At 40.5% G+C, this 21,929-nt stretch overlaps 1 non-coding gene across 1 annotated transcript; it reads left to right on the forward strand.

Moving 5' to 3' along the window:
- The first annotated feature begins 12,398 nt into the window (after positions 1–12,398).
- LOC122202350 lies at positions 12,399–12,533 on the forward strand. The gene has a single exon (XR_006194609.1). It is a non-coding gene; the product is annotated as a U4 spliceosomal RNA (small nuclear RNA).
- The last annotated feature ends 9,396 nt before the right edge of the window (positions 12,534–21,929 follow it).

Below are 21,929 nucleotides of genomic sequence, written 5' to 3' on the forward strand. Positions count from 1 at the left end.
TGCTTCTGCCATGAACATTGATTCTGTTTAAATCTGGAATCAAGGTTCAATGGGTGTGGGAGTCACTGCTACAGAATCAAATGTAAACGCCGTATGTCTTTGACAATATAAAAATAATACCTGGTAAGGGAGGTGAGATAGGTCTGTGAGGCCCAGCAGACAGTGATCCTTTGTTAGGCAATAAGGATCAATGTGGGATCAGGCAGGAGCAGGGCTGCAGGACAAACAGCCAGAGATGGACTTGTAGGGCAGAACTGTGACTCAATTACATTTGAGTGATGCCTCCAACACTTTTGCTCTCAAGGCATATGGGGTCACAATAACATACCACTGGTGATGGCCTATGATTTTTAACTCTCCAGGAGACAGGGAATTCGTTTTCAAGGCACAGTAAATCATGGCCTTAAGCAGCTCCCTCCTTCCCCCACCCCCAGGAATCCTAGTCCTCCAAGCACAATGCTCATAAATACCCAGGCAACCGGTCTGTTCAAATCACTTAATGGCTAACAAACACAAAAGTCAGGGACACAGGGAATAAAAATTACCCTGTGTATGATGTTATCTAGTGTGTGCAGAAAGCAATTTGTCACGGATTGAAAAACAAGATCTGCTTAAAGTGTAGAGAAAGGGATAATTTGGGGAGTACAGAATAATGAAATTTACCTTAGAATCATGTATCCGTGCATTGGGGAGAAATTTTAAGTACGGCGAAGTAATTTTACAGTGCAATTAACATTCTTTTAGTCAAGCTAATAAAGTCTCAGTTTTTGTAAATTTCACTTTTTTTTTCCAGCTCTTTAATTGAATGTTAACTTAGTTGAAAGGTATTTCGCATTCCAGATCAGTTATAAAGCATACTTTTTCTCTTCCAATAGACGCATTTGATCAATTAAGACAAACAATAGTAACGTAAAGGTAGCCATTAATGCCGTAACTTAATAACAGTTTTCTGTTCTGCCACAAGATGGCAGCACTTGCAAGGGCGCTTTTTTTTTTTTTTTTTTTTTTTTTTTTAAGAGTAATATTGTATCATTGTGTAGTTAATGTATCCTTTGGTTGGAGGTCTGTAAAGGATGATTCAAAGGCTAATTCCTACCTTCTGGAATATAACCAGTTTGCATTATTACTTATTTTATTGTTTTTCATGTTTTTCAGCTTGAGAGCAATGTCTGTTTTTCACCCCATACTATCAGATATGAATTTGTTGTTTTGTAAATTAAGCTACCTGGTGAAAAATCCATTTACTGCTAGGCCAGGGGGAGAACACATTTCTTCACTCATAAATCTTATTTTGCTCCTCTTCTGATTTACTGATTTCGGGGGGGATATCGTCTCACATTGCTGTCCCCCGGATTCCACATGGCTGTCTCTCATTTCCATAGGTCAGTGCTCAGGTCAGTTCAGTGAACCCTTCCATGCCTACCCTGTGAAACACGATGACACAATCACGCCTCTGCTGCCTTTGGTATTGCCTTCCCCCTTTACCTGGGCTTACTGTTAAACTCTGTATTTTATCATCAAACAATCTATCACATATCTCCTTGTTTATTTGTGTCCTTCCCTAACAAGATGCAGGCTCGACAGACAGGATTTTGTCACTTCTGTTCCTTTTTTCTATTCCCAGCCCCAAGAACGGTTCCTGCACATGGTGGGTGCTCAGCAAACCTGTGCTGAGTGTATCGGCTCGGAGGCAGCAACACGTAACTGCAGCAGGGTGGAAGATGTATTTAACAAGTATGGCAAACAAAAGAGCGCTAATCTAAGAATAGGCAGACCTAAGTTCTCACTCCTGTTCTGTCCCACTGGTGAGGGACCTTGCGTTAGTAGCCCACCTTTGTGGGTCTTGGGGTTCTATTCAGTTAATGCGGATAGTAAAACCATTTGGGGATCCCCTGGGTGGCTCAGTCTTGATCTCAGCTCAGGTCTTGAGCTCACAGTCTGTGAGTTGAAGCCCCACGTTGGGCTCCGTGCTGGGCATGAAGACTACTTAAACAAACAAACAGACAGACAGACACCATTTTTACTGCTATCTCAACATGGTTGGAAACTTGTAAATTTGTATCTCCAGTGAGGACTTCCTCCCTCCACTGTAGCTCTCAGGGCCCACTCATATCTCTGTTTGAAGGTCTCATAGGGCTCCAGCTGGAACTGCTGTCCATTCTTTCTGATGATTCGAACGCCATAGGTTTGTCGTTGCCTCCTCCTTTCTCTCACATCCTAGCTTCCCCTTCATCAGCCTGCGTTGCCAGCTCTATTATCTCAATGTCTCCCAGCTCTGAACACTTTTGTCCATGCTCACTACTGTTTGCAGAGCCGAGCAAGCTCCCATTCCTTTTTTTTTTTTTTTTAACGTTTATTTATTTTTGAGACAGAGAGAGACAGAGCATGAACAGGGGAGGGTCAGAGAGAGGGAGACACAGAATCTGAAACAGGCTCCAGGTTCTGAGCTGTCAGCACAGAGCCCGACGTGGGGCTCGAACTCACGGAGCAAGCTCCCATTCCTAAAGCAGATGAGCGCAATAGCTTCCTGACTGATCTCTCAGGGGCTGCCCTTGTCTTATCAGTCTAGTGTTAACCCAACAGCCAGCATGACCTTGTTAAGAAATCAGTGTGATCCTAGCACTCTTCAGCTCCCAAATGCCATTGGCCTCCATCTCTACTTGAGAAAAGGTAAAGCCCAGGGTGCCTGACCAGCTCAGTGAGACTCTTGATCTGGGGGTTGTGAGTTCAAGCCCCATGGTGGGTGTAGAGATCGGCTTAAATAATTAATTAATTGGTTTTAAAAAGGAAAGAAAAGTGAAAGCCCTAAAATGGCTTTAATGCCCTGTGACATATGCACCTAGTCCTTACCGCTCTGATCTCATCTTGGATTAACTCTGCCTCCCCCACCCCACGGCCCCCAGTGCTCATCCTTTGACATAACGGCTATACAGGGCTCCGTGATGCTCCTTAAGCACATCAGTCAGGCTTCTCTCTCTCTTTGGCTCTCTGCATCTGCCTGGAGCTCTCTTCCTCCAGATAGCTGCTTTGCCTAGACCCTCCCCTCCTTGATGATGATGCTCAAGTTTTACATTTTCACAGAGGCCTTCTCTGATCACCTTACTTAAAATTTTGTTCACCCCAACACCTCTAGCTCCGTTCTCGGCTTCATTTTTGCTGTAATTCGTGTCACTACAACACAATGTGTTTTTGGCTGTTCTTTTTACTTAACGTTTTCCTTTGTCTACTAAAACGTACGCTCCATAAAAAGGAATCATCACTTCTGCTTTCTTGAGACAGCCCTCATGATGATGAAAAAAGGAGGAAATTCTTCTGTTTCCCTCACCTGCCCAGAATAATCATAAGCCAAACTTTAGATACTCCCAGCGATACTTGCGCATAACATTTTATTATAATTTTTCATATGTGTATGTCTTCCTCACTGGGAGGAAGCTGTCTCGAGGTATTTTATTTTGTTACATTTCTGTTTCTATCCCCAGCAAGGTGCCTTGAAGATGAGATATACTCAGTAACTTTTTGAACTGAAAGGGATGTATGAAACACACATTCATTTAGTGTATGGCTAGAATGTGGCAATGATATAAACAAACAAACCAGAATTTACACATATAAGGGAGTGTTTCATTTTTCTAATTTTCAAAGAAGACACCTTTGGAAACTAAAACTATTCTCACCATTTGCCTGTTTCTTTTCTTTTCTTTCTTTCTTTCTTTCTTTCTTTCTTTCTTTCTTTCTTTCTTTCTTTCTTTTTTTCCCCCTGGAACTCCTCCTTAGTAATTGCCTTCAATATTTGAACCAGTTTCTTAAAGATATTATCGATAATGTCAAACCATCCTTTGAAGTTAGATTTGTTTTAGGGGCAGTTAAATTTGGAATTAAATTTAGTGAATAAAGTGGGCATTACTCAGAGGCCAAAATGAAATGTGGTGATAATGTAAGACTTCTTCTGTTTCACATGACTAATAAACTGGATCTGATTATAAATATTAAAAGCTAGGTCAGTAAGACTGACTGGGAAATCATAATCTTTCAAAGAAACTCTGCAACAATAAACAACAACAACAACAAAATCTAGTTAGAAGCATAAAATCTATTGTTACTTTTTGAAAAGTTGGGGACACATCTTGAAACAGTCTTATTTTCCGAAGAGAGAAAGAAAGGTTAGATATTCTGCAGCACTGAGGAAAGACACAACTGAAAACAAGCGTGACTTGAAAAACAGTCTTCCCAAACTCTTATTAAGGACTGAAGCCTTGCCTTGACAGTATATGTAAGTCATTTCCTGCTGGTATACATTGCCTGATGTTGCCGCAGATAAGAAATTAGTCACTGTTCTCTATTTTATATTTTTTGAACTTATGTAACCAAGAGACCTCACCATGACTTTTGATTTTGCTACATCACTCTACTTGAACTTCCTCTCTCAACAGGTAAAAAGGTTCTGATAAGAGCAAAACACTCTGCTAGCTGGAAAACAGTAAAATCTCATACACAGCAGTAATTATTATTTAAATACCTAATTATGCGAACCTAATTAAACTTTGAAATAATAATTAACAAGATATGGAAGTGTATAATTAGATGCTAAAATAAGCAAATGAGAAAATATGTGCTACAGGAATTTGGAGACTAGATTGTGTTGGCACTAAAGATGTGGAGATCCTTTCAAAGAAACTGGGCTTGAGCTATATAGCTGACAGATTGAGAAGGGAAAATTGTCATGAAAAGCACAGGGTAAGGCTTGAAGTTGGAAGTAGGAGGTTTGGGGTGGAAAGCGGTGTAGGGATTCCTGGGAGATATAGCTGAATGAGTTCCTGGGAGAAGTACAGATCAGTAAGCAGGAAGGAGTCAGGAGGGGGTGTGTGAATGCTATCTTGCCAGATAGGAAAGATAGCTGAGCATTTTTTAAAGGAGAGAATCATCTAGATGTGTTAAAGACATCAATATGGCTGCAGGGCGAGGCATGGATTGGAACAGCAAGAAATTATTTTAACAGAATTCCAAAGAAGAGATGACCTTGCCTGACCCAGCCGACAGAACCTGTCCAACTATGACTGTACGTGTGTAGGCTTTGTTTCATCGTTAGTCAAAGCTCACAAATGCTTCCTGGACTTACACAGACAGTTTTTAAAAATGTGTGAATTGTGACCATCCTATGACTTTTACCGTCTATACTATAGCTGATTCTCTCCACTATTTACCTAGACTATTAAAAAAGGACTCAGCTCTGTTTATTAACTTAATTTATGAAAAAGAGCCCGTAATGATATACATACATGAAATTAATAGCTTATTTTTGATAAGAATCCTTCCTAGGTCCTTAGACTTCCCATTCACTGACTTCCTGGTACCAAATGTATTCATTAAACCTGATTACTTACATAACTTGAGAGCCATGAGTCAATTAAAAATGATACTTCTTGGTGAGAAATAAAAATGAAAAGGATAGATGCAGCAACGCTGGTTAGAAAAGCTGCCAGATAAACCTTTAAAATCGTAGTGAGTTTTCTGATCCTCAGAATTATTCCCATATGCCTTGAAAAATAGCATGATAACAATTATAACCTAACCTGGTCAGAAATGATACTCTTGTAGGTTTCCTTTGTTAAAGGAAAGTTGGATTTCCAAATAATAGAATGACCCACTGATGATACCTGCATTAAATCCTTTTATTTTTAGAGTTCCTTTAAAATACCTTGAACGTTGGTGTTGCCTTCATGAGATCCTAAAATTTCCAGTTAATGAAAATTTAAAATTATGTAGTATCTCTTTCAATATTGCTTTTCTTTAAAAAAATTTTTTTAATGTTTATTTATTTTTGAAAGAGAGACACAGAGACAGAGCATGAGTGAGGGAGGGGCAGAGAGAGAGGGAGACACAGAATCTGAAGCAGGCTCCAGGCTCCGAGCTGTCAGCATAGAGCCCGACATGGGGCTTGAACCCACGATCCGTGGGATCATGACCTAAGCCGAAGTTGGACACTTAACTGAATGAGCCACCCAGACACGCCTCAATATTGCTTTTCTAATGTAGCAAAGTTTTTTTTATTTGTTTGTTTGTTTGGTTTTTCAGCCCTCTTTTATAATCTTTACCAAACCCAAAGCTGGAGAAATGAGTTACCTAACATAGGTTAAGCAGGTGTGGATCCTGGCTGCCATTACGAAGTGCAGGAATGATGGAGAATCTCTCTCTGAAGACAGTTGGGACTAAATTATCAGTCTTTAGAAAACAAGAGATTAATTATGATGTCAAAACATCCTGATTTCTGTGCTTGCCTTATAAAACTCCTGACTTACCCAGTTCAGTTATGGAACCAAACAGACTCAAGGACGACCGTATTGGATTGCATGACACATAGATAACTTTATAAACCGTTGCTGTGCATGAGGAAAGACTGACAGTCATGCTTCTGTGGACTGATGGATATGAGAATATGGGGAAAAGGAGAAGATTGAAATTGCTGGTGTTAGTAATTTATATTGACAACTCTGATTTACCTCATTTCTTTGGAGAATTTAACCTGTTTGAGAAAGCTATTTTTCCAAAGTACGCGGGACTGTTTCCTGGTCAGACTGGCCGCATTCGCTGCGCTCACAGGAGGCTGTAGTGAAATCCTTGTGCGTGTCTCTTCAAAAATACCTGAGAGAATTTGGGGGGCGGGGGTGGGGCATGGCCTGGTACACGCCACCAATCCCAACAGCCTAGCAATTGCTGAGAATTTCTTCAGTCATAGGATAAGCAATGATTTTCCGTAGGCAGTGTGGTGAAAAGTAAGAATGGAATTTACAGCTTTCTTCCAAATTATCCCTTCCCTTCAGCCTCCAGCCACTGTTACATCTATACCAACATGGCCTCACTCATTCTTCACACCAGCTCTTGACAGCCCTCAGTCTTCCCAGGCCGACTTTCGTTTCTGTAGTTTTTCTGGGCTCCATTCAGAGGAATGGAGTCAGAAGCAAGCCATTTAGCAGAAACAGGTATAGTTCTTTGGAAGCGGTATCCCTTTTCTTACCACAACTCATCGTAGGAGGAAACGCACAGCATGCTCGTAAACTCTTTTCTCTTCTGGCTCTTGAGATGGAGAAGAGTGACTATCACCATTCCTACCTGCTCTTTAGACACTAAGATCAACAGACAGTCATTATCATTGTTGCTTGATGATTAACATGGTTTCAAATTCATCTTAAAATTACCAGTGGGATGGAATTCGCCTTTAAATGTCATGCAATCGAAATTTCATGATTTATTACGTTACAACCAGGTAAACTGAAAAACAAACAAAACCCCCTACACCCAATCAAGACAATTAGTGTTAAAGGGCGTGTTAAGGGCATAACACTTAGGGTGTTACGTTAAATCTCATAGAGTTAGCCCAGACTCACTGAGCCAGTGCACTGAAGCTTTGAGAAAAACATGCTCACACCTTTGCCAAATTTTCTGTCAGAGTAGTAAGTACAGAAAAGTGACATGGAATAACTCCATGAAATTACAAATGGAAAGAAGAAATAATACTTCTAAGTCCACTTTGCAAGAAATCCTAATTCTTGCAACCCCTCTGATAAATTTATATTCAGGTTAAAAAAATTTTTTTTTGAGCGATAGAGAGAGAGACAGCGTGAGCAGGGGAGGGGCAGAAAGAGAGGGAGACACAGAATCTGAAGCAGGCTCCAGGCTCAGAGCTGTCAGCACACAGCCCACCGTGGGGCTAAAACTCATGGACTGTGAGTTCATGACCTGAGCTGAAGTCGGACGTTTAACTGACTGAGCCACCCAGGCGCCCCTATATTTAGGTTTAAAAAATTAACTGAAGTCTAAAACCAAAGCTCCATCATATCTGTTAGTCTCACTTCATATACAGGGGCCTCTTGAAAAAATCCAGCGTGGCAATGGCTTCCATAGCTGAACTGCATTCTCCTTTTCGTCTCATTAAATATATATAGTGCACAGAAAATAAGTTCCTTTCTGTCAAAAAGTTGGAAGCTTTTATTTCAAACCAGTTTATTTTACACATATATATTCACATACTCTACACTGGCATTTTAAATTTTATTCCAGAAAGTGAGAGCAAATAGAACCGCAACGAGATTTTTATTTAGCTCAAGCGTTAATGCAAATGTCCTCATTACTGTCCTTGGAAAACAACAACAGCAGCAGGAAAACCTACATTCCCAGTAAAGCTGTAATCCAGATATCTAAGATTTAAACCGAAGGGTTAAAAAAAGATAACAATATCAGCAAGGGGCAGGAAGACAGAAGGTGTAGTTTATCAACTAATGGAAAAGATTGTGCCTAGGAACCGAGAAGGAAATAGCGTACAAGATAGCTTTCGTTGAAACAGTGCCCAGTGAGTTCCTAAAATATTTGAATTCCAGTTTGGAAACTGTATCTTAAAACACATTAAGTGAGCTGGCTGTTCCCAGTCATTCCTTTTGAAACACATCTTATTCAAGCTGTGAAGAGATCGTACGAACTCAATATGAGAAAAGTATTCATTATGGTGCGGTTACAGTGTGAGCAGTGCCTGATGGCAACGTAACACAAAGGAAAAGAAAGGAAAGTACGAAAGGACCTAATTTTACAATGATCCCAACCAAGATACAGCCATGTCACTGGGATCTCAGATTTCTGGTCTAGAAAAAAGAACGTTTTAATTTTAGGCTTTTAGCCTCTGTTCAATATAATTTTCAGAAGGAGCATGACGTCATTACCTCTAAAGCTCATTTCAGAGCATTCCCTCAGTGACTGAGCCTCACCTGTGTACTTTTGCGGAAAATGCTTCCCAAGTGCACCCCCCAACTCGGTTCCTGAGTACAGAAGCCCTTCTTGGGTCACAAAAAGCAGGACCCCCAAATTCTGATCCCCGTTTACAAATACACCATTTAGGAGTTTGCTTTTAACGGCTTTTTCATTTCTGTCACAGCCTAGGAAGGCGTAGTTTGGAATAACTTGGGGTACAAAAAGGCAACCTCTTCCGAGCGTTCAAAGGAAGAAAAATGATATTTGCCTTCTTACTCATTTGTGACATAGGCACCTGTATACAGACAGTTTGGAAATGCATTCCTCTCATTATTCTCAAAAGAATCATTGTCAGTGTTTATTGTTAGTAAATACCTCTTGTTTAAATTGCACATGGTAGACAAAAAATCAGTTGGTTCACACATTACACAGCTTCAGTGCAGCCACATGTTCCCCTGAGGATACACTCATGCTAATGGAAACATATCCTTTAGAAAGTATGTGAAATCTAGGGGTGCCTGAGTGGCTCAGTCCGTTGAGCATCTGACTTCCGCTCAGGTCGTGATCTCGTGGTTCGTGGGTTAGAGCCACGTGTCGGGCTCTGTGCTGACAGCTCGAAGCCTGGAGCCTGCTTCAGATTCTGTGTCTCCTTCTCTCTCTGCCCCTCCCCTGTTCTCACTCTGTCTCTCTCAAAATGAATAAACATTAAACATTTTTTTAAATTTTTTTTTAATATTTATTTTTGATAGAGACAGAGCACAGGTGGGGGAGGGGAAGAGAGAGAAGGAGACACAGAATCTGAAGCAGGCTCCGAGCTCCGAGCTGTCGGCACAGAGCCCGACGCGGGGCTCAAACACACACTGAGAGATCATGACCTGAGCTGAAGTTGGACGCTCAACCACTGAGCCACCCAGGCGCCCCAAACATTTTTTAAAAAAAGAAAATATGTGAAATCTAAGCAGTGTAGCTTTAACAGGTCATCTAGCATGGAGCTGCAAGCATTCTGAGAGCAAGAGAAAGGATGAACTGGAAAGAAAGCCATTTTACACCCCGTTTGGCCTTGACATACCGTCCGTCATCCTCTCCAAATTGTTCATTCTTTTTCATTTTAAATATCAAGACAGTTGAAGGAATGTTAAGGTAAGTGAAGTGAAAATATCATTTGGTAAAATCATGGTGATTTTGGCAAACACAGAAGGAAACCTGAATCATACTTGTGGCTCTCCACAGGAAGGGCTCAGGCAGGCTGTCTCCACAAAAGCATGCTGACATTTATCTCAGAAAAGACACTGTGACGTCCCACAGCTCCTGTAGCATTTGTGTAGATGAAGATAAATATATTTCACTCCGTGGGTCTGTAATCCTCCAGCCTTTTAGTTGGACCAAACCGTTGAAGAAATTCCTTCCAAGTCTTAGGCCTTGTTCCATTTCCCAATGCCGGCATACTTGATGATCTCTTTTTTATTCTGAACGTGTTATATGTAACATTTTTATATGGGATATAATTAAAGAAGAGAGAGACAGACAGAGAGAGAGAGAGGAAGAACACTAGTGAGGCCAAATCCTGGAAGCACAGCTTGTGTTGAGTACTTTATAGAAACTGTAAAATACACTTTCAATCATTAGATTATATATGAGACTCAGTACGGTGCTGACTTTCTTTACTGGCTAACAGGGTCTTAAAATTGGATATACGATGATTCTGCTGCAGAAAATGCAAGTCTTTCTTTCTCAAGATGAATTTTTACTTGACCTTTGTATGGCACAACAATCTTTGGAAGCCAAATACTTTGTTTCTTATTCGTTACGCTCCTCTAGAGAACTCTGCCCCTTGGTGACAAGGAGGAACAATTTGAGGATTGTCTCAGAACACTGTCACTTTGTACGTCTCAAAAGTTACTCACAGATTTTGAAATGAAGATCTTAGAGGTGAGGTCAAATGACCTCAGAATAAGAGGCACCGGGGGCGCCTGGGTGGCTCAGTCGGTTAAGCGTCCTACTTCAGCTCAGGTCACAGTCTCGCGGTCCGTGAGTTCAAGCCCCGCGTTGGGCTCTGGGCTGATGGCTCAGAGCCTGGAGCCTGTTTCAGATTCTGTGTCTCCCTCTCTCTCTGCCCCTCCCCTGTTCATGCTGTGTCTCTCTCTGTCTCAAAAATAAATAAAAACGTTAAAAAAAAATAAAAAGAAAAAAGAATAAGAGGCACCATTCTTCAACACTCCCTGGCCCCTGGTGGATAATTGACCAAATTTACTCTTTCACACTTAGCAAGTGGGTGTGTATGAAGCTACGTGGGTGGTAGTTGTGATAATCAGTGCATCCATTTTGTCAAAGTGTTTATTCAGAATAATTTACAATTTTACGATGATGATTGTGTAGCAGCATCCCTGCCATGTTCCTGGAGGAGGAACCTTTCCTTCTCAAGGCTTTCTTTCTCCAGGGTGCTTTTCCACTTGAGCTTTCCTTTTAACAAACTACTAGAAATATTCTTATATTTTGCTTATCCTTCTCTTGCTTTTGACCTCTTCCCCTGCATGTGATGGTTAGTTGTTTCTCCATAGTTAACTAGATTGTGGTTCATGGTATAAAGGAAAATATGAGTTTCTTTAAACAAAAATGTGCACTTTATAGTTTTCACATACAAAAAATTCTTGTGGGAAATCCCACTGAACACGATCCAAACTACAGATTAGGATACAAAATAGATGATTTTCCCCTCCTCCACTCATGCTCTGTCTCTCTCTCTCTCTCTCTCTCTCTCTCTGTCTCAAAAGTAAATAAACATTAAAAATTATTAAAAAAATAGATGATTTTTGTGTATTTGCTCATATGTATTATTAGAAGTGTTTGGAGTATACAAAAATAGCCGCTAATCAGAACAAAGAGCAATGAGCACCTGGAAGAAATATACACACCAATCACAAAGCACTAAATGTCATTCATAAGATAAATTTCAAATATCTGTGCTTCCGGGAACAGGTTCTTATTTTTTTTATTTAAAAACTATAATTGCCTCACCAGTGATTAAATATAAATAGGAGGTTTCTCCTAAACCTTAGGCTAAATTCCTGTTTGCCCCACAGCAAAACTGAGACTATTTGATGGAGTAAATTGAAAGGTGCTCTTGACCTAGTGATAGTGAGGATGGCTTGAAAATATAATTAAAAGTAAAGATGTCTGATTGTTTTCATGATAACTGTTTTATTCTGCATTACTCAATTCCCTATGCTCTCTTTTTTTTAAAGAGGCACATCATTAAAAAAAAAAAGTTTATTTATTTATTTTGAGAGAGAAAGAGAGCAGGGTAGGGTCAGAGAGAGACGGTAAGAGAGGATCCCAAGGAAGCTCCCCGCTGCCAGGACAGAGCCCGATACAGGACTCAAACTCACAAACCATCAGTTCATGACCTGAGCAGAAACCAAGAGTTGGACACTCAACCGACTGAGCCACCCAGGTGCCCCCTACGCTCTTTTTGATAGTTTATTTTTTCTGTTATTCATATTAATTTTGCATATTATTGCAAAAGAAGACAATCATAGGAATGATGTCTCCTGAAATATCTTTAGATTAACTGAAAGTGCTTAATAACAATCTTCCCTCTAATGTTGATGGATTGAAGAGAGGGAATCACTTGAAATTCAGGTTAGTTGAAAATGTACAAGTGAAGCTTTGCACAGTGGCAGTATCGTAGCCAAAGAGATTTATCCGAGGTGCGATTATTGCTAATTGAAAATGTACGAGTGGAGGGAGAAAAGAATGGTATATTTTTTCTTACCCTTATATTTTAAGATAAAATTTTACCATTAGTATTTAGGTGATGTTCCATGAAAACAAGGACCAGGGCTGTTTGATTTTAGTTGAGCAACATTTCAGACGTCATGCATCTTTGAGTTCGTAATGAATTTGAATCACATGTGAAAAGTGTATTGTGGTCATCATACTTCCTCGCCTAGATAATGTAAGAGTGAGCTAAGGTAATACATATAGGGTCGGAAGAGAGACTGATGCAGTGTCAAAGGCCTAGTGTGCTGTCTGGCATTCAACTGATAAGTAAGAAGCTGAAGAGACAGGACATGCGGATAGAGCCATTCTTCTCTGCATCAGTTTCTCAAGTACGAGGGACCCTATTGACATTTTGAGACCAAAAATTCTTTGTGTCCTTTACATTGTAGCATGTTTAGCAACATGCCTGACCTTTGCCCACTAGATGCTAGTAGTGTATCTGCCCCTCCACTATCCCCCGCCCCCCACCTCCACCCCTCCTGGCCACCTGAAACCTCAGTTGTAACAATGAAGAACGTTGTGGACATATTGCAAAATCAGGGCAAAATCTCCCTGGTTGACAACCAATGTCTGTGAAAAGCAGAGTTCATTGCCCCGTATCCTGTGCCCAGTTCAGGAGCCCTGCCTGTCAAGTTCACCCTTGGTTTGTTACACAATTAATGGCAGAACTTCCCCATTCTGTAGAAACATCAGGTCACTGTGTTTTTAGTAGTCATCCCAGAACTTACTGGAAGAAACTTCTTCATCATGCAAGTTGTTCCTAAATTAGAATAAAATGAGAAGCAGAGAGAGAGGTGGGAGGTGTGGTATTTAATTACATAGTGTCAGTGAATTCCATGTGGATTTGAAAAGAAATGACCACTTCAGGCAAACATTTCATGCTTAACAATTATCCTTGTTTAACACAGAATGTCTCAAGTTATTTGTTCAGTTCCTAAAAATCAAGAATTATCAAACTGAAGTGAAATATGTACTTGAGGTAGAGAAATATTCTCCTTTTGTGCTAAGAATTCTATTTCCTTAATTGATGTTTAATATACACTGTGTAGAAGGATTAAAAAATACCAGTCGTTCTATAATGTAATTGCTCTCACAGACAAATGTTTATTTTTATTTTATTACCTTTATTTCTGAAGTCATAAAAGTTTTAAAAATTACTATAACCAAATGGCTAACAGATATAAGTGATAAAAGATATTAAGCCTATTACTGTGACCTATTAAAATAAAAACAAGTTTTTTATTTTTATTTTTTAACGTTTATTTATTTGTGAGACAGAGAGAGACAGAGCATGAATGGGGGAGGGTCAGAGAGAGGGAGACACAGAATCTGAAACAGGCTTCAGGCTCTGAGCTGTCAGCACAGAGCCCGACAAGGGGCTCGAACTCACGAGCTATGAGATCATGACCTGAGCCGAAGCCGGACGCTCAACTGACTGAGCCACCCAGGCGCCCCTAAAAACAAGTTTTTAAGATGTGCCAGTTGGTAGTTTAGTATATATGAGATACACACATTGGAGCAGATTATATTTACAATTGCTCTGTCTTCATGAAGATGTAAATGTGACTTAAATGTGGGTAGGGAAAGAAAATTTGCGATGTGATAGAAACCACTTAAAAGCATGAAGTTGAACAAAAATCAAAATGGCTGCATTAATGCTTCCAGGAGGCTCAATTTTTGGAAACATTTTTATTTATTTATTTTAGAGAGCAAGAGAGCTCAAGTGGGGAGAAGAGCTTGAATGGGGGGGGGGGCCACGGGGGAGAGAGATAGTGGGGCTGAGAATATTAAGTAGGTTCCACTCTCAGCTCCATGGTCATGAAATCATGACCTGAGTGAAAATCAAGTCAGACTCTTTTTTTTTTTTTTTTAATGTTTATTCATTTTTGAGAGAGAGTGTGTGTGTGTGAACAGGGAGGAGCAGAGACAGAGGGAGACAGAATGAGAAGCAGGTTCCAGGCTCTGAGCTGTCAGCACAGAGCCTGACGCGGGGCTCAAACTCACAAGCCTCGAAGTTGGATGCTTAACACAACTGAAGTTGGATGCTTAACCAACTGAGCCACCCAGGCGCCCCTTGATTTTTGACCTAAGTAACTTTTTCCCTCTGTGCCACACACCTCCCCTCCTCCCTTCTGAGGCTTTTGTTTCAGGAGCCCAGTACCACTCTGAAAACAAGAGCAAGGAGGCTGGCTGCACAAACACAATTCCTGCTGAAACCGGCCAGATTCTCCACCCCCTATAAAACCCCACGGCCCCTTGGTCGGCATGGGCTTGTAGCTTTGAAGGCCTTAGTCTGCTGTGGTCTCCTTTGCCCCACAAAGCAATGAAGTTCTTGTTCCTCTTTATACCCAAACTGTCTTCACCTTACGTATTTGGACTCCGGAGCACAGAGATCGGTTTTTGACATCATTATCACGAGGAAAGTCAAAATGTTCTCCGCTCTATGCAAACAACTAGGTCAGTGCATACCTGGATTAGTTATTTCTTTATTTATACTCACCTTTGACTCAAAATCAATTGAGTTAGCTTGTAGAAAATACAGCAACATGACTCAAATGCTTAAAGTGTAAACAGAAAAAAGCCAAAACAAAATCCAAGAAACATGAAATAAGGTTAATAAAAGCCTAGTTTAAAAAATACCATTATAAAATGAACTTCATTGTGGCAATCATTTCACAATGTATTCACGTCTCAAATCATCATGTTGTACACTTGAAATATATATGGTTTTGTCAATTATACCCTAATAAAACTGGAACAATAAATAAGCTGAAATAATTCTTTTTTTATCTACAAAACCAAAGGACAAAAGATCCGAATAGATAGTTGTTCAAAGAAGATACACATATTGAACATAGTTGAATACACGCTCAACAGAGTTACTGACTGTCAAAGTCCTTGACAAGTTGTACATACATATTATACCACAGTTCTAACTCCTCTGCTATCCAATATGGCATTTGCATAAAAACAGTTATGTAGGTGTGGGTGGCTCCATCAGAACAGCATGTGACTCTTGATCTCGGGGTCATGAGTTCAAGCCCCACATTGGGTGTAGACATTGCTTAAATAAATAATAAGCTTAAAAAAACAACAACCAAAAAACAACCCCCCCCCAAAAAAAAAAACGGGCCCCTGGGTGGCTCAGTCAGTTAAGCATGTGACTCTTGATCTTGCCTCAGCTCATGATCTCACAGTTTGTGAGATCGAGCCCCATGCTGGGCTCTGCAGCTGACAGCCTGGAGCCTGCTTGGGATTCCCTGTCCCACTTTCTCTGCCCCTCCTTTGCTTGTGCTTTCTCTCTCTCAAAATAAATAAATAAACTTAAAAAAAGAAAAACCAGATGCATCGGTCAATGGAACAGAAAAGACAGTACAGAAATAAACCCACACATATGTGGGCATTATGCTAAGTGAAATAAGTCAGAGAAAGAGAAATATTGTATGATCTGTCTTATATGTGCAATCTAAAAGAAAAACAAAAACTGAGCTCACAAGTACAGAGAACATATTGGGATGTAGGGGATAGGTGAAATGGGCGAATTTGGTCAAAAGGCATAAACTTCCAGTTTAAAAAAGAATAATTTCTGATGAAGTAATGTACACTGTACATTGTGTACAACATGATGACCATAGGTAATAATACCATATTGTATATGTAAAGTTGCTAGGAGGGTAAATCTTAAAAGTTCTCAGCACAAGACAAAAATTTATAACTCTATGTGGTGATGAATGTTAACTAGACTTATTGAGGTGATTATTCTGATACATATACATATATTGAATCCTCGTGTAGTACACCTAAAACTGATGTAATGTTTTATGTCAATTATGTCTCAAAAAAAAAAAGTTTTTTTAAAAGCGAGATCTACTATTCTCACCTTTTCTAAAATCACTTTCTGAGGAAAAACTTCCCCTTCATTTTTATGGTATTTTATCTTTTTATTTTATTTTATTTTATTTTTAATGATTATTTATTTGAGAGAGAGAGAGATTGTGAGTACGTGAGTGGGGGAGGGGCAGAGAGCAAGAGTGGGAGAGAGAGAATCCGAAACAAGCTCTGCACTGTCAGCTCAGAGCCCAGCATGGGGCTCGATCCCATGAACTAAGAGATTATGACCTGAGCCTAAATCAAGACCCAGATGCCCAGGCGCCCCTATTTTCTCTTTTTAAAGTGTCATTGTTCTATTTCAGATAATACCAGGGATTTGCTCATATGGCACATATTTATTTATATACTAGTGAACCTCCTTGTTTGTGTAGAAGGCAGCTCCCCGAAGGTAATGATGATTGGATGATAATATGAAAGAATAATGACAATGATTATAAGCTCAGCGTTCATATTTTGTGTTATTCCAACATGTCTGCACAATGCAGTAAAATTATCTCTATTATTTAGCTCCGTAGTTAGGTTAAAGTAGATCCTCAAATAATTCTATTTGCTGAAAAATGTACAGTCTTATTGCTTTATTGGAAATCACCGACCTGTTGTGTATTAACATTAGCATCATGTGTGACTACTCTTTTGTTTTCCTGCAGCACAAAGAAGATGCCATTTGCATTCACACTGAACCTCCTCCATTCGATTCAAGACTGTATTCTTGGTGCTGCATGGAATGCATAAAGGACCGAGGCAGTGTCTGACTTCAAGGATCTGGCCATCAAATCGTAAGGATAAAACAAGAGCACAGTATAAATCAGATAATAAAACCCGTAATTGGAGGCACACACAATATGCTATGGAATTTGAAGTAAGGACACATCACATCAGATTACAAGTTAAAGGAAAGTTGGGGCGCCTGTCCGACTTCAGCTCAGGTCGTGATCTCATGGTTTGTGAGTTGGAGCCCACTTCGGGCTCTGTGCTGACATCTCAGAGCCTGGAGCCTGCTTCAGATTCTGTGTGTCCCCCCTCTCTCTCTCTGCCCCTCCTCTGCTCATTCTCAATCACTCACTCTCTCTCTCTTTCTGTCTCTCTCCCCCCTCCTCAAAAATAAATAAAAAGAAATTAAAGGGAAGATTTCATGAGATAGGTGGCATGTCATTTAGGGACTCTGTGGCAGAAACTATTAGTTGTCTACCTACATATCCACAATCCCCCTTCCTTCTTAGTTCAGTATCCTGAATTTTAGCTGAGCCTGTTGATGCATGGAAAGACCACATTTCCCAGCCTCCCTTAAAGTGAGGTGCAGTCATGTGACCAAGCACTGGCTGGTGAGATGTCCACAGAAGTGTTATGTATGATTTCTGCGAAGGATGTTTAAAGAGTAGCTGACTTGCAGGAAGGAGTTTCTTTTTATTGTTCTGCCTTTTTGTCTTCTGCCCCACAACTCAGATATAATGGTTGAAGTTACACAGACCGTTTTAGGTCTCGATGTGTCATGAATGTAGCAACCTTATGCTAACCTGGTAGAAGAGAACAACAGGAGTTGGGGTTTCTGATGAAAACATGGGATGGACTTCTTACCAGGGCACCTGGGTGGCTCAGTCAGTTAAGCATCCAACTTCAGCTCAGGTCATGATCTCACAGTTTGTGAGCTTGAACCCCACGTGGGTTCTCTGGTGTCAGTGCAGAGTGCACTTTGGGTCCAGTGTCCCCTTCTCTCTCTGTGCACCTCCCTTCACCGTCTCTCAAAACTAAATAAACATTAAAAAATAAGACGGACTTCCTACCTTCAGATTTGTTTTACATGAGAATAAAATCAACTTTATATTTATGTAACCCCTACTGTTAAGGTATATTCTGGTCTCTAAAGATCATAACACTATAAGCTGTAGACAGTTTCATTAAAGGGAGGCAGAGAGGAAAGTTGTTTTAGCAAAGAAAGTAACACTGTATTGGGAGATTGTATAATTTTACCTCTATTCTCATTTTGATAATTTCTTAAAGCCTCTGGTAGTATTTCTTGTGGTCCTCTTGCCTTCTAACAATACTTGAACTTCAAGAGAGGCAGTTTTCCTCAGTGATTAACGTTGCAGACTGTTGAGTCAGACTACATGGTTAAAATCCCAGCTTGACCTCCCATGAGCTGTATGACAGGAGCAATTATTTAACCTTCCCCAGCTTTCTCATTTGCATAGTGTAAAAGGTGATAAAACCTATTTCCTAACGTTTTTTGTAAAGATTGATCAGTAAAGCCTGTAATAATAAATGTCAGCGAGAAATGTGGCTATCACTTTCCAGAATGATATGTCGAGTGTTCATTGAATATCAAGCTCTATACTCAACCCGGGAACTCAGAGTTAAATACATCACATTCCTTACTCTCTGGAAGTTTACAGTCTAGTGATCTGTGAGAGAAAATGTGTTTGCATATCAGGGATGATTCTCTTTGTAGTTCCGCGTCCTGTGAACCGCACCACACTATGCAGTTCTGAGCTATAGAACAGTGTTTATTCAGCAGACGAACCATGCAGTTCAGTGCGCGCTCCAATGCCAAGAAAAGATGTTCTGGCATGGACCACAAGAAGATCAACGTGATCATATCATGAGATTATCCCCGCTACAAAAAGGAAGAACAGACTATCTCTCAATGTGTTCAGGTTAATGGTAACTCCGTTTGGGGGAGACCTAAAAATGAGTAATGTCAGAGTACAACGGCACTAAAGGTGTCTAGTGTTACTAGATAACAATTTGTGCAAATGACAAATGACAAAGCGGTCCTGACACGTCTCTACTGCCTGTCCATGTGTTTATACTGAGAGATACTTCCTCTTTTGTGCACATGACTTTTCATCAACCTCCACTTCCACTTGGAAGTATGGAGGAAATTGCCAAATCATTAGGAAGTCTGTCAGTTCTTTGGAAATTGCAGATATTTATTGGAGAAATAATGAATACGTGTAGCCTACCTGACTCATAATGCGCCTCATTAGAGCAGCATTATAGCATAACGTGACACTAGCATTGTGCTCTAAGCTCTCCCAGGGGAAATTCATAATGTATTCTAACTTCAGATAACAAAAACCACGACCCACTGCTGTAACCCTTTCCAACGCTGCCTCCCCAATCACTGGGAATGATTATTGAGACCCGGATGAAGAGTTGCAGCCATCTGGGGCTTGGGTAAAGGACAGTTGGAAGAGGGCAACGACAGTTCTCAGGTCCTTTGTTCTGCATCATCTCCAAATTACATTACTTACAGAGCCCTGACAGTGACCCACATGTTTTCAGTTCTGCTGCCCTGATCTGTCCCTTCTGCCCCCAGTCTGTCTCCACTCCCAGGTCACAATCGTGAAAAACTGAAGTTATTCTCTAGTCTCCAAATGCCTGAACCCAAGTGTACAGTCCTTTGGAGCAATGGTTTTCAAACTTTTATTTACTATGACCCACAGCATTTTACATTGTAATTAAATAAATATGTACCTATATATTTACATAACTGAAACTGTTTTAGGGAAGAAAACTCATCACACTGGGTGATAGGCACGTTGACCATTTGTATTTCCTTCTAGCATATTGAAAAAAATCAGCTCACTAAATTGATTTAATGACAGATTTAGAGGTCACATCTCACTGTATGCAGAACCCTTATTTGAAGGTTTTAAAAACATTTTATAACTTTTTTTTAATGTTTTTATTTATTTATTTTTGAGAGAGAGAGAGAGAGAGTGTGTGTGTGTGTGTGTGCACGCGCGCGCGAATGCGCACACACTCGTGAGAGGAAGAGAGAGACGGAGAGAGGGAGAATCCCAAGCAGGTTCTGCACTGTCAGCACAGAGCCTGCCCAACACAGGGCTCGAACCTACGAACCTGAGAAATCATGACGTGAGCCGAAATCAAGAGTCGGACGTTTAACCGACTGAGCCACCCAGGTGCCCCAACATTTTAATAATAAATCTAAAAACATTAGCTTGAAACTAACAAATAGGGAAATTCACAAAACTCAAGTCATCTAAAGTGTCCCTCTACTGGGCCTTTTACTTTACTTCTGCCTGGTTAGTTATTGAAGCTCTTTCCTACTTTTGGGGAATTCTCCACCTCGTGATGCCTGGGGAGGCAGGACCCATCTCCTACTACGAAGTTTCCATTGTCCAAACACTGTTCTTTCTCCAGGCCCTAGAAGTGAGGGATGAGTACAACCCTACAGGCCCTTGGTCTAGAGCAAGAACTCATCTGGCAGCTTACAAGGCCTTTGGCTGGTGCATCAATGTATCCTGTCTGGTGCCACATGGAACTGGGTGTCTGGTACTATACCTCACATACACTTGGAAAGATAGCAGTGCCTACCTCCACATGGTGCTTGGTCAAGGTGTGGTTTTAGCTGTACTCATCGTGTCTAAACTCCTTTGGCTCTTGCCTTGGCTTTCTCCAGTTCTCTAGACTTTCTGGCAATTCCTTTTCTGTTTGTTTATTTATTTTTTCAATATATGAAGTTTATTGTCAAATTGGTTTCCATACAACACCCAGTGCTCATCCCAACAGGTGCCCTCCTCAATACCCATCACCCACCCTCCCCTCCCTCCCACCCCCCATCAGCCCTCATTTGTTCTCAGTTTTTAAGAGTCTCTTATGCTTTGGCTCTCTCCCACTCTAACCTCTTTTTTTTCTTTTTTTTTCCTTCCCCTCCCCCATGGGTTTCTGTTAAGTTTCTCAGGATCCACATAAGAGTGAAAACATATGGTATCTGTCTTTCTCTGTATGGCTTATTTCACTTAGCATCACACTCTCCAGTTCCATCCACGTTGCTACAAAGGGCCATATTTCATTCTTTCTCATTGCCACCTAGTACTCCATCGTGTATATAAACCACAACTTCTTTATCCATTCATCAGTTGATGGACATTTCGGTCTTTCCATAATTTGGCTATTGTTGAGAGTGCTGCTATAAACATTGGGGTACAAGTGCCCCTATGCATCAGTACTCCTGTATCCCTTGGGTAAATTCCTAGCAGTGCTACTGCTGGGTCATAGGGTAGGTCTATTTTTAATTTTTTGAGGAACCTCCACACTGTTTTCCAGAGCGGCTGCACCAGTTTGCATTCCCACCAACAGTGCAAGAGGGTTCCCGTTTCTCCACATCCTCTCTAGCATCTATAGTCTCCTGATTTGTTCATTTTGGCCACTCTGACTGGTGTGAGATGATACCTGAGTGTGGTTTTGATTTGTATTTCCCTGATGAGGAGCGACTCTGAGCATCTTTTCATGTGCCTGTTGGCCATCTGGATGTCTTCTTTAGAGAAGTGTCTATTCATGTTTTCTGCCCATTTCTTCACTGGGTTATTTGTTTTTTGGGTGTGGAGTTTGGTGAGCTCTTTATAGATTTTGGATACTAGCCCTTTGTCTGATATGTCGTTTGCAAATATCTTTCCCCATTCCGTTGGTTGCCTTTTAGTTTTGTTGACTGTTTCCTTTGCTGTGCAGAAGTTTTTTATCTTCATGAGGTCCCAATAGTTCATTTTTGCTTTTAATTC

Source organism: Panthera leo, chromosome A1 (genome assembly GCF_018350215.1).
Source record: "Panthera leo isolate Ple1 chromosome A1, P.leo_Ple1_pat1.1, whole genome shotgun sequence".
NCBI lineage: Eukaryota > Metazoa > Chordata > Mammalia > Carnivora > Felidae > Panthera > Panthera leo.